The following is a 14,854-nucleotide window of genomic DNA, read 5'->3' as shown; positions in this document are numbered from 1 at the left end:
AGTGAATACCAAATAGTTCTGCAGGCCACAGTCATATGCAGAAAATCCCAAGGATGCTGCATGTGAGCTGTAAGCTTTCAAAACTTTGACTGTCACTTGAGATGGTACCTGAGTTTTTTAAGGCTTTCGGCAATCTTGTATGAGATTTCTCCACAGAACACTAGAGGGCATTGCTTTATCTAGTTTAAGTGCAAGATTTCTCAGCCTCTGGTGCTAGTGGGACCTGAAAAAAAACAATCACCCTTATACATTGTTTGAATTTTTTTGGCATTTTTTATTTTTGCATATAGTTTTGGAGCAAGTGTGGAGAATTAAATATTTTATATGATATGTTGCTAAGAACCATACAGTGCTTTGCCAGTAGGAGCATTTTTGAAAAATCCTGGTACATTGAATATAAGATTTAAACTTAAGCTGAATGCAGTCTGAGACAGGACCAAAGCATACCCATTCTGTTAATCCAGTTTAATCCTGGTCAGGGCAAGAGGAGATGAACAAAATTAAAACTGTCCAAAAAAATGAATATGGGCTCTCAACTCCTTACTGAAGGCTTAAGATTTCTTTGAGAATAAAATAATCCTGCTGGAGTAGGACCCACAAATAGTTTTCTGGTGTTGAAGGGGTTCTAACTCAGAAGAACATATGTTGTCTGGTAACTCTCATCAGAAGTCAACAAAACCAGTAACAGCAACTATAAAAATCCCTGCCTGTCTTTTAATTCTTAGAAAGGGTACCCCATTTTCTGGTCCTTTGTGGCTAGCATAAGCTTGGTTTCATCCAAGTTACTGATGATGTCCCATGTGGGTAACAGTGGAATCTCTATTGGTACAAATTTAGCATGGGCTGTGCTGGTAGGCAGCAACAATGTACTTTTAAAAACAAATGGTTGATTGGACTGAAGATGAGTTGAAGATAATCCTTTTAGCATTGCTGTTGAGTAGGCAGGTGAGAGAGTGGGGCTGTCACAGGTTTACATCATATGGCTTTAATGGCATTCTACTGCATTTTCCTTTGCATTTTGAAGGGGGAGAGAGAGTTCTCCCATCAGCTTAGAAGCACATCCTTTTCTGCCTAGAAGAAATGGAGTTGCTTTGTGATCCTTCAACTGCGTGAGTGGTTTGAAGTCCTGGAGTCTAGAATCCATATGTGGTGACTTGGCTCACTTTGCTGAGTAGGGACGGTTCCCAAAAAGATGTAAACAACTCAGTAGCTGGCAGTGCTACACATTGAGGTAGGACAAGGCCTGACAGAAGAAAGTGAAGGGTTAGGCAAGGAAGAAATCAAAACAGGCCTGAAACCATACTGTATGGGAACTTTTTAACAGTACACATAAAGCATGATATAATTGAAGGACTTTAATTCCACTGTATTTATTCACTACTTCAGTTTGGCAGTGGAATTTAATAATCCATTTCTAGACTAATGCATTCTGTCTGGCCACTTAATGCCAGGCAAATCCTAAACACCTTTTGCTGGTGAAATAATGGACAGAGCAAGCCATAAGATGTGGATGTATAAATACACTACAGGTCAGACAAACACGTTTCTTTTGGTGTCAGACATAAAGTAGTGCAGAAAGGTGTGTTAATCATTGCTTTTGCTTCTTCCTAGTTCTGCAAAGTTCTTGGAATTTTCTTACTGATGAAGTGTTGCTGCCTCCAGCTGATAATCATATTTGGGAGGAAAAACATGTTTATTTCACCTCAGCTTACAGAAGCTCATATAAGCTTTATATTCACAAAGCTGGTTTTCTGGTGTTCCTTGTTTAAATAATTTTGTGGTAATTTACTGGCCTTTGTCCTAGTTTTTAAAACTGGCTTCCCCTCTCCCTTTGAATGGAGAATGTGCAGGGAAGCCCTACTCACAGAACTGCTGTGTTTTGCATGGTAAGTAGTGGTTGTAAGCAGAAATAGGTTTTCCACAGTGTGCTCCCCTCCCTGCCTTTATTGTGATAATCTTGAGTCTCAAAACATCTCAACAATGCTGTGTTTGGGTTTCTGGCCAGCTGCGGCACAAAGAGCTCCAGCTCAGCCTGAGGAGGTGCTAAAGGAGCAGGCTCTGCTCGGGCTGTATGTGAGCCTCCAGGCACTCCTGGCCACAGCAGTAGCTCTGTGCCGGTTAAATGGACAGGACATTTCAGACAGAGCGACACCTGGCCCATCTCTGGGTCCAGTTCTTCATTTGTAGGTGGGCTGTAACCAGCAGATACCAGCAGACACCTACTGCCCCAGAGAGCAGATGAATGTCCTTTAGTCTGTGTCTGCAGGACGTTGGTGCCTGCTGAGCAACCAGCTCACACGCCCAGCCAGGGCAGTGAATATTCCCAAGCAGTGCTGTGTGTGGACATGAGAACCAAGTCTAAGGCACAGGGGAAGGCTGGAGGCACCCACCCTCTGCATCCCCCTGCCCTAACCCAACATGGATGTCAAGCCAGACCAGTGGTGTTACTGCTCATTACAAAGCAGCGGCTTGCCCTGGCCGCAACAAAAACGGGGGTTGTGTGATGCCACTGATGTCAAAGCACAGCCACGTACATGACAGTGTATGCTGAAATCCGAGGTATTAGTTGATGACTAAGGCTGGAGGAAAGCTTTGTGGAACAATGTGGGTGCTGGGAGCCAGTCCTGAGGGGCAGCAGCTGTGGGGCTGGGCAGGTAACAGGGAAGAAACACCTCATGAGCACGGGGAGAAGCCAGCAGCAACAAGAAGGGGAGGTAAATACCGTGTTTCATGCCTTTTCTCTGCTTCTGTGGAGTGAGGGTGCCTGGCTAAGGGCTGTGGAGGACACGGGTAAGGTTGGTAAAGTTAAACTCCGTGTGGTAAGGTTAAACTATGTATGTCTTGTGCTGGGCCTGATGTGGTTGTTGTGTTTTTGGGTCTGTGCTGACAGCGCTGCCTCACGTTTCCCCCCAGGGAAGGAGGGAGGGCTGCCCGAGTCCTGAGCCTTGTGGGCATCAGCAAGGGCTCTCTTTGGGGTGGTTTGTGGGGCCCTGGGTGTAATGAGGGGGCTCTGGCAGGATTGTTTGCTATGGAAACAGGAGGCAGGAAAAGCCAAATCCCTGTCGTAACTGAGGGGACAGCAGAGCAGGAGTGCAGGTGCTGGAGGTGCCACCACAGCACAGCCTTGTTCCCTGACCAGTGACCAGTCTGAAGCTTTGGGACAGGACAAAGAAGGATTGAACGAGCCAGTGGGCTTGGAGGGTGGCTCAGCTTTTGCTTCTGGGTCTCTCAGATTGAGAGGAGTTTTGTGGTTTCTTTTCTCTCTTCAGTGTCGTGTCCCTTTCCTTCACTACTCTATGTGTTCCCTGTCTTTCTTGTCCTTCACTAGACTCTCCTTCCCTCTGCCTTTTTATTTTTAATTTTCCACCATTTTAGTAACTTCTAGTTCCCTGTTGGCTTTTCTCACTCTTTTGGCTGTTTGCAGAAGGAATCAGTAATTCAACAGTTAAACTGGAGAACTGAGATGTTACTGAGTTTGAGGTGGAAGCTCACATCTCTTGAGTTGTTCATCTGAAGGTCTGGGCAGATGTCCATAAATAACATGCACAACATGCCCATTTGGAAACCTTACAGCAAAGAAGTCTGTAACTTTACTTTTGAGACTCAGATTGCCGTCTGGTGTAAGCACACCACACCATTTGGGTCTGATCTGTCAGATATTTGATGACACTTTAGCAATTAATGTATTGGATCTGTCTTCTGAAAGGGAGACTGATGCTTGTGTATCAAGTGACTATTTACTGTTACTGCCTCAACCATGGTAAACTTTTGCTTCAAAAAATTAGTATCTCCAAAACAGTATTCCAGGTTTCCTCAGTGTGTGTGGACCTTTCTTAGCAGCTTTCAGCACAATGCACATTTGGGGAGGATCTTTAATATCTTCCAAGTAGCAGGAAGTGCAAAGAGCTCTGAATTAAATTCAGGTATCACATTACTGGCAGTGAATTGTAGTTTCAGAGGCGTGTAACACACCATGATGACAGCCACTGTGAAGGTATGTTGTTAGCATCTTTCACTAAAAAGCAGCTTGCTACTCCTGGCATCAATGTATCTTTCAATATAGATTATAAAAGACAAATTTAGAATGATACAAAAGTTTCTTAAAACCATCATGCATCTCTTGTCTCTGACATGAGTGTCAGCTCACTCAGAAAATGCTCGTTGTGCTACCACCCAGAAGACACCACAGATGGTGGCTCGTTTTTGTTCCTCTTGTCTGCTGTAAGATTGATCATGTTTGGATTTATGAAATTATTTGGGCAGGAGCTGCCATTGCTCTCCTCCTGTCTGTCCACTGTTAAAAGAAGTGGGAGGAAAGGGGATGTAAAATATACTTTTTAGTGTCTTTATCTCTTCGTTACTGTTTTATTAACACTTAAAATATTTATGCAGGAGACTGTGGACATGCTGACCATGCTTCCTTGCAGTGAGCTCTTATCAGTAAGTTTTATATTTTATAGCCTTCTCTGGGCTTATTTTTTTTTTCTTTTTTTTTTTTTTTTCTTTTTTTTCTTTTGTTTTTTTTGTAACAGTACAATTTGCAAGTTAAAATTAGGATGCAGAAATTTGGGTATTTGTATTCAGCAGTGACTAAATGGCTGCTCCTGTGCAATGCAAGTAAGAGGTTTTCACGCTCCGTGTGCACTTGTGCCACGAAGGCCAGCCATCGCATTGCTGGAAAAGTTAGCAGGGGCACACCTGCATTGTGCAGAGCTCCTCTAGAGTTTGTTTATAATTGCCAACATTGTTTTAGGGACAATGAATTGTCTTCTTGTATGAGTCTCTTCTGCTACCAAGATACTCGTGTGATTATGAAACTTCTCAATTTTGCAACTTAACTTTCCCTTTGAACAAGCAACTTTTGCTTGCTGCTTTCTGTAGTTACTTTTTTTGGTGGTTCCTATGCCAGCTGTGAATGGAAGAAAGAAGCAGTAAGTCTACAGCTAGCATGGGGTTCTTGGCCTCTGTTTAAACAGAAAATGCAATTTTATAGTCAGACTAAACCCTTTCCAGGAACAGATCCTCCCAGGAACAATGTTAAGGTACATGGGGTATAAGTAGGTGATTAGTGACAGCCAACACGGCTTCACTAAAGGCAGATGGTGCCTGATGAATTTGGAGGGCTACAATGTGGTTACAGCATTGGTGGATTAAGGGAAGAGCACTGACATCATCCACTTGGACTTGTGCAAATCATTTGATACAGCTCCACATGATATCTTTGTCTCTAAACTGGAGAGACATGGATTTGATGTATAGACCATTTGGTGGATAAGGAATTGCCTGGATGATCATGGAGAAAATATTATACACTCCAGAAAGACAAATAGCCTGAGGTTAAGGTAATTTATCATTATGTGGAAGACCCCAATTACTGTGTTAACAACTCTTCTAATGTGAAAGATTTTCCAGATTTTCTGAGGTTTCCACTTTTCATGTCACTGACAAAATTGTATCCAAAATGGAATTCTTGTTTTCTGGTTCAACAGACTGTTTGTGAAAAATTGTTATAGGAAAAATGTTCTCAGAGTATGATAAATGTATTTTGTAGCTTAGTTCAGGCTTCTTTTTTGTTAACCACATACTCTTTCCAACAAATTGTACTAAATCAGTAACTGGAGAATATTCGTACAGTCTCATTACTGCATGCTATAAGCTAAACTTTACCACTGCCTTTTTGGCTTGTGAACTTTTCCCCAATGTGAGAGGAACAAGAAAGAGTGAGCACGAGACTCCTACTGGAGTTGTGCTCTCTTGGCTCCAATGCACAATGTCTTACCAGAAAAACACTGCATGCCTTAAAAAAGCTGTTGTGTGCTCCTGTTCTGCAGGCTCATCCAAGAAGCAAGTGTTGCCATGAGAAGTGACTTGTTCTTGAATCCTTTTGCACAAGTTGTGTTCAGCTTTTGGTTACATAGTCAGACTGCTGAGGAAAACAGATAGAGATCAGGAAAATGGTAACCTAATAGGCTTTTCTGGTGAAGACAACTTGGATGTTTTTCTTTGACAAGATGCAAGTGAGAACATCTCTCTAATCATCTGGATATAAGCCTTTTTGTTTTTGCCAGGGAATCCAGTCCTAGATCTTAGTGGGAATGGAATCATGACACCTGTTTAGTAAACCAAAGGATCTGAGAGGTGCCTGCTGTAAGTAACCATAATTGAGTGATGTTTTGATAACAAGCTTTCCTTTTCATTTGCAAAATAATGACATAGTTGCCTTGACAGATAGGTCTGAACAGAGAGCTCAGTTCAAAATAAACCCTGACTGTTAGTGCCCAGAGGCCCACCCTGACACAGGCACTCTCTTGTGTGTGCAGGCATGCTCGTTTTAAGACACAATGTCTCTCAAAACTTAATCTTTCTGGTGACAAATGTGATTGTCCTCTTGCATTTTTTATTACAGTAAAAATCCACACTGTTTTACTACATCCATATTTCAAGACTTCCATAGCTTGAGCTGTGTGCCTTTCAGGATTTTATTACTTCTTTATTCCTCTAAGAGGACTGTTTTGGGTTGCTAACTCCTTACTGAATAGCACAGTTGATGCATGTGTGTGTGTTTGGTTTTGTCTGCTCTCTCCTCCTCTCTTACGGATTTCCATATGGAATGCACTCCGAGGAGTTCTGGGACATCTTGTGATGCTACTTGTAAAGAACTTTTCAAAACAAGGCATGTTATGAATCCTCCTGGGTGGAAGCTGGAAGCTCTGCTTGGGAAGGACTTGTGTTTCTCCTAAATGCCTATCAAAGAACCCAGTTGTTATGTTTTGAAAATGTAGTGGTTTGGATCTCCTGTAGTTTCATCTGCTGACCATTGATGTGTTCAGTAGCCATAATTCAGGCAATATCCAACTGTCCCAGTCTTTCCCCATCTCTCTTTGAATCTTGTTCCATAGGCTATTTAGTGGCACAGGTATAAACATTCTGCTCTTCTGCTTTTTTCATTTATTTGTTAGCTCTCAAAATCTGGAAACATCTAATTTTTAGCTACTCTAGTGCGAAAAGGGTTTCATGGAAACTGAATCGTGCTGAACATGGTAATAAATGCCTTTTCTATTTGTTGTGGTTTAGGAACGGCACTCCAACATTTAGTGCTTCCACTGAGACTCTCCCAAACAAGATGCTGCTTGTTGCCCTTCTTCCCTGCTCTGACTGAAAGCACAAAAGGCAAAGATCATGGTTTGAGATAAGAGCAATGCTAGAAACAGCCATGAGATAAGAAAATAATCTTATGCTGCTATTAGGAGCAGCAGCAATATTAATAACAAAAGGTATAGGACAAAGAAATGACAAAAACCAACTGGCTCTTCCCTACTACTCGGCATCCCTTTCTCCACCCTGCTAATAACCTGAGGTGGTATCAAATAACATTAGGGTCTGGCCACACCACACTCCTGGCTACTGTAAAAAATTAACCCTGTTCTGGCTGAAACTAGAACGCCACTGCACTTTGCATGTTCTAGCTCCTTAACACATACTAAGGTTCATAACCCCCATGCAGAAGTGGCAGTGAGTGCATATTAAAAGATCATTTCACCTAATGCTGAGATGGGAAGGACTCTTTTAGTATATTACAGCACACAGAAATGCCATGAACTATTTTAACCTGGAGATCAGAGTGCTGTATTTAGATAAATCTGTAAGATTGATTTAAGTTGTTACCTAAATTGGATTGTCCCCAGGCCAGTGGGATTAAGAACCCGCTTTTTGCAGAAAGCGTTATGAGATCTTTAATGATCATATAAGGTCAGGACCTGGTTTTATGTCTCATCTGAAAGACCATGAACTTAAAACTACTGATCTGTCACTGTCTGATCTGACTATCTGTTCTAGAGACTGCTTTATTTTAGAAGAGATTTGTGTAGCCAGGAGTCTAAATGCCGTCAAAGCTTTTAGTCCTTGCACTGTTCTTTGCCTGAGGAGGTTTCTAACAAGTTTTTATTATGAAATATTGTCTTGGTTTGTTTTTCCCTTTTCATGGCAGGCCAAAATGAGGCTGTAAATAATATTTCGCAGTGTGTATGTCTGTCATATGCTGTGCACAGAACTGCTTACTGATCTGTGCTGAAAATTAGTTAATTTCTGGGTTGTTCAGGAGGGTTCTCAATAATTTTTCTGGGTAAGGTCATCTTTCTGCCTACATGGCCACCTCTCTGTGAAGCCCCTCATTTCCCCTTAATATAAAACTGCAGCCACAGCAAACTCTAAATGTAGCAGGAATGTGTAGACCATGCCAGTCCTGCTTTAAGCATGTCACAGGTAACTGGCTTGTGTGTGCTTGTGTACCCATGTTATAAAACCCTCTAGTAATTGTATAGGCAAAATCTTTCTGCACAGTAGCTGCACTCTGAAAAGGCATGTGGGAGGAGGTTAAAGAAGATCTCCTTCCCAGCTGCTGTTACTATATGTAACTTAGCCAGTTTTTTCCATTATAGCAGAGGTAGAGTCAGGACCCAGCTCATAATGTCGTTGTTTATGTGGTGTGGCCTCCTGATTCCTACCCTCCTCCATCCACCTTTACATGTTCCCATACGATTCCCACGTTGCCCTCAGAAGCACACTCGCTGTAGTGCTGCTTGAGAGCACAAAAGCGTGTATGCCTGTGGTTCCTGTCAAGAGCCTGTTTGGTCTGCAGCAAGGAAACGTGTCTATGCCAGATGTTATCTGAGATGGGAGAAAATGGACAGAAGAAAATGCTCTCCTATTTCAGAGTGTCCAACGAATGAGCTGTACCAAGTTTTTCCATCTATATATTACCAAGTTTTGCCTAGCCCAAAAGGGACATTGCTCCGCATCATCTCTGCTTTTAGCAGCTTCATTTTAGCAGCAGCAGAGGAGGTGAAATTGAAATCACAAGGTCTTAATTTCAAAGAGAAATAAATTTGTTCAGGAACAAAAGGCTTTTTTCTCTCGAGTCACCAATATATTACAACTCTTGATTTGATTTGGAAGCTTTTTAGGATGCTGCAGTTATATGGCTGGCTGGCAGTCTGGGTAACCTCATCACTGATGTGCCCATGAATGGCAGACTGGGAGTTGGTCACACCAGACTGTTTGACTCATGGATTCTGAAGGTCAAATGCAACAGCCTTGTTTGAGGGACTTGGCACCAGCAGTGAAAAGGGATACAGGAGCTAGTAGTGAAATGTAGGAACAAATCAATCCTTTCTGAAGAGGTGGGTGGAGAAAGAAGCCAAGTACACAAAATAAAAATATAACTGGTGGTATTGTACATTATTCAGTTTCTGAATCATCTGGGGAAATGATGCCAGCCAGACCTACTTGTCTACAGGAAACTTCTTGTCACAGGGCTGAGGTGGCACAGCAAACTTGGAAGGCTTGCTTCAATCTTTTGTGACCTGTACATTCTGCTGTTTAGAACAGAACAGAGTAATCCAGCTTCCTGACCAGCTCAGGGCTGACCAAAGTAAAGCAGGTTATTAAGGGCATTGTCCAAATTCCTTCCAAACTCCATCAGGCAGTGGAATTGAACAGCTCTCTAGGGAGCCTGTTCCAGGGTTTGACCCAACTCTCTTGGTAAATCAATGTTTTCTAATGTCCCACCTAGACCTCCTCTGGTGCAGCTTCAAGCCATTCCCAAAAGTCCTGTGTCTGCATCCCAGGCAGAAGCACCCAGCACCTCCCCTTCTGTCCCCTCAGGAAGCTGTAGTGAGCAATGAGGTCACCCTTTGGCCTCTTCCTCTCCAAACTAGATAAGCCCAAACTCCTCAACTGCTCCTCAGGACATTCCAGCCCCTTCATCAATTTTGCTGCCGTGCCCTGGACACATTTAAGGACCTTCACCTCCTTCTCAAATAATGAAGCCCAGAACTATGCACAATATTCAAGGTGAGGCTGCAGCAGTGCTGAGTACACCAGGGTGTCTGTGTATATTCCCCTGCAGGGCCTCTTGTCCTTCAGGAGTCAACAGCACCTCCCAGATTGGTACCATCAGCAAACTTGCTAATGCTGCATTCAACTCCTGCATCCACATTCTTGATAAATATATTGAACAGAAGAGAGCCTGGAACTGAACCCTGAGGAACACCTTTAAAATTGATGCCTCAAAATTTGGTCTTTGACTTGCTTTTCTTTCCCCCTGGGCCTGGTATATCTTGAGGCAGCCCGTAAGCACTAATGCACTGAGTAACTTGGTGCCTGTTTGACATGTTTTGCTTCTTTCTCTTGTTTGGCAGATGAGAAAATACAGCAACAAACTGCTAAGGTAGCTGCCTAGGGTCTCACTGAAGCAATTGACAGAGGGATAGTAATCCCTGTGGAAGCCTTTCTCTCTTTTTTCCCCCTTAAACAAGTGCCCCAGCATTGCTTTTGTGGAAGTTCAGACTTCACAGATTTTAAACTTTCTGGTGACTCTTAGGCTGGGATACCCGAATATGATCTTCTGATACTCACCTCAACAAAAATTCACTTTTTCAAATATATTTTCTACTCAGTGTATTTTCAAACTTGTCCCTGGCCTTACACAGAGCTTGACTGCAGGGACTGCTCTTGCTCATCCTTTGGGATCCTGATGAGGTGCATCTGCCACCATGACTGACTCCCAAGTCACTGGTGCTGCAGGTGCACACAAGTGCATTCCAGCTCAAGTGTGTGGATGGACTAGTTCCTTCAGGAATCCTGCAATCCAGTTGGTTTGAAAGCATGTGACAGAACAGAAAGCAAATGTATGGAGTGCTTGTGTGGTCCATGGGATCTGGGGAGTGAGTAGAGGAGAAGTGGCCATCTATTTGTGTCTCTGCTGAGAGAATAACTTTGCTATTTCTGTCATGTCTGCTCAGTCTGGTTGGAGCCAGCTGGCCAGTTACACCTCCATACTGGCCACAGAGCATGCTGATCTTCTGATGCACCCATCCATAAAACAGGGAAAGGCATGGAGCCTGAAAGTTGGGAATGTCTGTGTAGGGAAATGGTAAACAGCAGCAATGAGTCTGAGGAGCAGAGTCCTGGGCAGGCACAACTATTGCTGAAGGGCTTGTTCTGTGCAAGGCTTTGACTAATGACTGGGGAAACAACAAATAGCCCATTAGTTCACTGATGCTGCTAATGTGGAAAGTGGTGTTGAATAACACACACACACACAAAGGCAACTAAAATGTTGAAATCTGGACAGAAGTCAATACAGCAGGATTCAAAGAGGGGAGATCATATGAAACATGGCTTAACTAGAACAATAAACCTGTACAAAAAGAGGTTGAGGGTGGTTAGCTTGGCCTCATTAGGAACAAAGTGCCAGTTGAAGTCATTGGGCTTGGGTGTGCACAGTGGCCTCTTCCCAGGGATTGAGGTGCCAATAAAATGTGTTATTTTATGCAAACTGTCATCCAAGAGACATTCCATGAAAAAACTTCACTGAGCAAAATTGCTCTCTGAATGAGTAGAGAGGGTTTCAAATACAGAATCCAGTGCAATATTTCAAATGTGGTGATGCGGTCTTTTGGGTAGAGTTCAGAAAAATCAGAGAGACTGAAGAACTGTGAGGACCAGTTTGGGAATGCTGAAAAGAACAAACCAAAAGAAGAGGAGAAATAGTAAAGACAGAAACTGTTTAGGTAGAGGAGTTCCTAAAAGAGTAGTGGGGATTAATGGGAGGAAAATGTGCACAGAAGTCATCCCTATTGTTTGTGTTTTGTTTTGAATAAAGGACTTATACAGAGAAGACCTAAGGTATCTTATGCTACAGTAGTCAAAGTTCCAGAAATTCTCTGATTAGCTTGAGACTAAGAGTAAACTTGAAGATGCAATTTCCTTGTGTGGAATGTGCTTGGAGGCATTCTTGTCTTCTGCTTGAGAATAAAAAGCCTTAAAGAGCAGTGACTCCTCTTGGATCCTTCCCATTTGCACTTTCACTGTGTTTGTTTCCATTATTTTCTGGCTGGAACAATACCTCCCCTTCAGTGTATATTTTGATAGTGTGTTCAGGTACAAATGTATTTTCCCTGAAAACCTCAGGAACATCAAGCTGCAGCAAAAGGACATGTTGTGGTATCAGATTGTGTGGCACTGTGACTCCTCTCTGGACTGGAGTGCACAGTTCATGCTGATTTGCCTGAGTGGTTCCTGGAGGCAGCTCATACACTTCAGAGGCCATGCGAAAAAAACACCACTTCATCTCTTCAAAGGATCATGGACATATTTGTTTTCTTAACAAGTTATTTTCCTCTGAGTAGGAAGGGCAATGCTTTCCTTTCAAATGTCCCCAAGCTTTTGGTTGATTTTTTGGTTGTCTGTTTTTCCAGAGGTGATCTTACAGCACTTGGCCTCTCCCAGGTTTCTCTGTTCTCTGTGGCCTCCTCTGTGGAGTGCTAGGATGGAGGGATTGTATCCTAGTGCCTCAAACTAGTCAGTCTGTTGCACCTAATTGGTGCAGTTGGTTTTGTTTGATGGAATAATTGCAAACTCACTTACCATGCCTAGGGGAGGGGCAGGAAGAAATCCATCTTTTATGTCATTAAAAGTACAGATGAAAAAAAACCCAATCCAAACCAGATTCCCTTGAGGGTATCTGTGGCTTTTAATGTCATTTACATGTAGCTCGATTTTTGCTAATGAACAAGCTGTTTGTTTAGGGCTCTTAAATGAACCTTCAGCTTCAGAGGCTGCTGCTGAAAGAAGGGAGAAAGGAAAAGGGCAGAATAAGAATGTATAATGCCATGAGGACATTCACGTGAATTGTTCTTTTTTTTTTTTTTTTTTTCAGCTAGAGGAGCTGCTCTACTTTGTAATCCTCAAGCAGCTCCTCTGTCATTTGCAAGGTCAGGATTTTCTGGCTCACTTGGAGAGGATGCTCTCTGACCAATGAGGCATGAAATAGCAGTTGGAGAAGGGCTTGATAAATATTGATTCAGAAATTGCCACGGCTGCTGACTTTGCGATTGGCCTGTTTACCCAGCAAAAGGAGGAGGAATGGAAAGAAGTTGTCCATTTCTCAGTGATGGTGGCACATGCATTTTTCAACACTGCCCTAGATATTTGAGGGGAAAGGGTTTGAAAGCTCAGCGCAGCGAGTTTTTTTAAGACAGCACTAATCCATTATAGCAGATTAGACTTTGGAATCCTTCCTCCTGCCATGAGCATTCCCTTCTTAGTTTCATCAGACTCTGTGTAGATGGTTACACTGTCCCTTCAGGAGGAGGAAAGTTTTCCAATGTGAGCAGGATAGGCATTTTGCTACTGTGGGGAGTAGCTGTACAGTATTCAGACTAAAATGAGTACACATTATCTGTACTCCAAGCTGAATGAAGTATGTCCCTCTTAGCCAGCCCTGAACCTGAATCTGTGGTTCCCCTTTCAGTGGGTTATGTCTCTTACCCTGCCCAAAATCACTGTCTTTTGACACACCAACCTACCAGTGTCCTCCTAAACCAGCCTGGCCCCCTCGTAGCTGGGACCCCAGCCCCACAGGGACAGAACTGAGGTTAGTTCCTTTCAGCACAAGGTATCATGGTGCCTTGTGGTCTGCTCACAGAGCTCTCTTTGCTTAGCCCCTCTCACCTGGCACACAAGTGTTCTCTACTGCTCCTGTATCCCTGATGTTGCCAGCAAGGGCTGTCAGCCTTTCTGGCCCTGCACCTTGCCTTTTGCTGCCTGTGGGGAATTAGCCCTTCTGCTGCTGTGTGCTGGGAATCACCCAGGCCAGGGGGTAACTGCATCCTGACCCTCTGAGGAAGGAAGGGAACTGGGGAACAAAAGCATACAAGAGCTGGTGTGAGCTGCATAATGACAGGGTTCTGCTCTGCCACAGGCACCTCCTCATGCACTCACTCCTCATGATCGCTCTTCTTGGGTTAACAACCTTCACAGGTCACTGTGCAGTAATGCCCAATTCCTGATAACCTCCTTCAACCTGCTTGGGTAATGAGTTGCTTCTAGAGAGGGACATCCTTTTATTAACATCCAACTATAAAGAAATATTGCTGTGAGTTGGGGCAGGGCTGAGAGGGAGCAGGGGAAATGGTGTATGGTGAAAACAGACTCAGGACACTTATCAATTTATCTTTAAAGAAGGACAGGGCATACAAAATTACCACTGGAGTAAATGACACTGATACATTTTGGGAAACCCAAGCTGTTAAAACTTAGATACAGTGACACTGCCTGTCTTTTGCTTTCTAAAAGAATTGGTTCAGAAAAAAAAATTATATTGTGCATTGCCCAAAGGTCAGAACATGAAAATTTTCCAACCGAGTTGTCATTTTTATTTGAGCTTCATATTTAACAAGGAATGATCTTAGCCAACATATTGTACTCAGCTGTTTGAAAAATGCATACAGTGCTGTCCTCTAAGACCACTTGTCAGTGCATGATGAGTTTCCAGGTGGTTTATGATGCACTTTGTGTTTAAAAAAAAGTCTAATGTAAAAACAAACCAAAACTTTACTTTCCATGAAACAGCAATAATGTAGTTGTGTATTGCTTTTGAAATTGCATAGCTACTTTTTTTTTATAGCTGCACTAATGCAGCCCATTATTACAGGAGAGACATCTCATTACTGGATATTTCTGCAAACCAGCTTGGTGGTGTTTTACAGCTTTGTAACACGGCTTACCAGATACTGTAATATTAAGAAACCACTTCTTATTCAATAATGAATTCTCTGAAATTAAAAAGAGCGGTTTGTGAGCCTGGCTGATACGATGTAATGATCATGCCATAGTGGTAGGAATGATTAGTCTGTTTAGGACTTTCTGTTGAAAGGTTGTGAAACTACAGACTAAGCATAAAAAAGATGAAGAAATGGCCTCTGTAAGAAAGATGGTACAGGTGAAATGTTAATCCCCTGTAAGATAAATATGGTAGTAAAAGAAGTGGGAGAACATTTCTATTATTTTA

This window comes from Poecile atricapillus, chromosome 1, assembly GCF_030490865.1.
Source record: "Poecile atricapillus isolate bPoeAtr1 chromosome 1, bPoeAtr1.hap1, whole genome shotgun sequence".
NCBI lineage: Eukaryota > Metazoa > Chordata > Aves > Passeriformes > Paridae > Poecile > Poecile atricapillus.
Note: the sequence above shows the minus strand (reverse complement) of the source record.